Genomic DNA, 3,043 nt, shown 5'->3' on the forward strand with positions numbered 1-3,043 from the left:
GTCGAAGACATTTGTCTCGATCTCAAATGGTTCTTTCAAGTCTGGTACTGTGAGCACTGGTGCAGAGCAGAGGCGATGTTTCAACTCTATGAATGCCTTCTGTTGAGATTCAGACCAATTTTTTTTCTTCTTTTGCTTCTCCTTTAGTGTCTTCACTCAAGGTCCAAGTGATATGAGAGAACCCCAACACGAACCTGCGGTAGAAATTAGCAAGACCCAGAAAGATGCGAAGATCTATCAGAGTGGTTGGGGCTGGCCAATCCCGAATGACTTGGATCTTGGTTGGATCCACATGCACCCCCTATTCATCAATAATGTGTCCCAGGTACTGAACCTGGGTCATGCCAAAAGTGAATTTCTCCAAATTGGCACACAGCTTGTGTTGCCATAATGTTTGGAGAACTTGTCAGATGGGGTGTTAGTGCTCTTCCCAACTCTGGCTGAAGATCAGGATGTCATCCAAGTATACCACTACAAATGAGTTGGTGAATGGCCGCAAGATGTCATCCATGAGCCTCATGAAGGTTGTAGGAGCATTCGTCAACCCGAAAGGCATAACTAACCATTCGAAAAGGCCCTCCTTGGATTTGAAGGCAGTCTTCCACACATTAGAGGGTTCGATTGGTACCTGGTGATATCTGGACTTCAAGTCGATCTTGTTGAAATATTTTGCCCCCTTGAGTTGGTTCGGAAGGTCATCAATCCATGGGATCGGGTACCTATTCCGGACAATGGTCTTGTTCAGTGCCCGATAGTCAATACAAAGTCTCCAATTCCCATCCTTCTTCTATACCAACATGATCGGGATCCCACAGGGTGATGAACTCGATCAAATGTGACCTTTTTGCAACAGCTCTTGAATTTGCCTCTTGATTTCATCGTTCTCTAGAATGGAGCATCGATAAATTGGTCCATTGGGTAACGACACACCTGGGGTCAGATCAATGGAATGCTTGACCTGACAGTGCAGAGGCACCCCTGCGGGGGAGGTTAAGATGTCCTCGTACTCCTGCACAACCTTGTCCATCTATTGTTGTCGTGCGGAGGGGCCCTGCCTGGAGGTTGTGGCCACCATCTTCTTCTTTCCTTGAGAGTGTATCATTAGGAAAACAAATTTCTTAGTTTTTGAAATGAGCTTACTGCATTATTTTGCAGTAATCAGAGAGATGGCGGTAGGCAGCGCTATCTCCGGTATCTTGTACAACCTATTTCTCAATGTAACAATAACAACACGAGGCCTTGAACCATACACAACATAGCGCTTCCACAAGTATGGTTGGCCTAATAATAGATCAAAAACATCAAGGGGTGAAACATGACATAACAATTCATCTGTGAAGGGCTTGACGCTGTATGGAAGGTGACATTGTTGGCTCACGTGCAGATTCCGTCCTTAGTGAAGCCACCCGATGGTGTATGGTTGTGGGTGTGTTGTGGTCGGTAAGCCTAGCCGCTTCACGAACTCTGCTAAAATGAGGTTATTTTGGCTCCCGTTGTCGACAATGAACTGTAGCGGGGAACCCTATACCCAAATCTGGGAGTGGAAGAGACGCTCCTCCTCCTCTGGATCTTCGGGTTCCTCCTTCTAGATCTTTATGGTGGCAACGGTGGTGTTGGGGTCTACATCAATAATCTCCTTCCCTTTGTCATTCCTCTTGTCAGGTTTTGACTCAGAGTCGAAAAATGCGTCTGATTCTAAAGCCTTCAGCTTGGCCACTAGTGACTGCTTGAATCGACACTCACTTGTATTGTGGGTAGAGCTCTTATGGAACTCACACCACTTTCTCGTGTCCTTCTTTGGCTTCACAGTGTTGTCCTTTGCTTGTGGCCTTAGCAAGTTGTCCTAGGCCATCCCACCTTGGCTTTGTCCTTTGTTCTGTGGTTTGGGGGCACCTTTCCCTTGCTCCGAATTCGCAAATCCAAAGTCTCGCTTCTTTTGTTTAAACTTCTGCTTCATCTTGACAGTGTATTGGTATGTCGTGCCGAGTGAGGAGATGTCTAGGAACTCCATCTCATTCTGGATGTATCTATGTAGGCACCCATAGTATTAGAGTACCAAATCTTTCTCAAAATCCTTGATACCCAACTTTGTGCAAAGGGTATGAAAAACATTGGTAAACTTTGATACATCTTGGTCCCTTCCCTGCCACAACGTGGTCCACTTTATGTATTTGTCCTCGTTGCTCCCGACATGGTAGTACTGCTCCTTGATGGTGTCCCAGAATGAATTCCAAGTGGGAGCGACTGAAAACAGCGAGGTTGTACTTTCATCCTTCTGCTCACAACAGGTTTCCCACAAATCCTTGACGTGGGGGGCGGCTTTGGGAAGGGAAAAAGTAATCTTTTCCTGGCTGGAAAAATCATGAACAGAAAAATATTCTTCTAGCAGATTCAACCATTTATCTATGGCATCTGCATCTATTGGCCCTCAAATATGGGAATTTCAAAGTTTACTTGTACCTTAAAAGGTGTGGAGCCTCCAGAGTGGTTGTTGGATGTGGATGCACTGTCGGTGGGCAACCGTTGAAGGATCTGGGAAAAGTTATCCATCATCGTGTTCTTTTGTTTCTCGAGGGCCTCCTCAAGCAATATTTTGATATGATCTCCTACTCCCTCATCTTTATTTTCTTCCCCCATGGGAGGCCGTCAGATTTATGAGGCTGGTCTTGCAAAGGTTCGACCAGTTCAAGCCCTAACTCCTTATATCCTAACCTCGTTGGGGACATGCAAAGAAAAACAGAGAAAGAGCAGACCGCTCTGATACCACTGATCCAAATTTAAACATGAACACAACAAATTACAGATATAACCATAAATACAGAGATGTAGCAGAAATAACACTTCCTTTCATTAATATCAAATAATGAAATATGCTTACAAACAGAATGGAAATGAGACTAGCTCGGACGATGGTAGCTTATCTCTGAGAAGAGATGTGGTGGCTACATGCTTATGAACTGAGTTACAATGAGGCTCAAGGGCCTTTTTATTATTGAACAATAAGAGAAAACCCTAAACAACCAAAACCCTAACCTTAGGAGAT

This window comes from Pinus tabuliformis, chromosome 4_1 (assembly GCF_031772625.1).
Source record: "Pinus tabuliformis cultivar Carrire ecotype Pingquan chromosome 4_1, CPIR1, whole genome shotgun sequence".
Lineage (NCBI taxonomy): Eukaryota > Viridiplantae > Streptophyta > Pinopsida > Pinales > Pinaceae > Pinus > Pinus tabuliformis.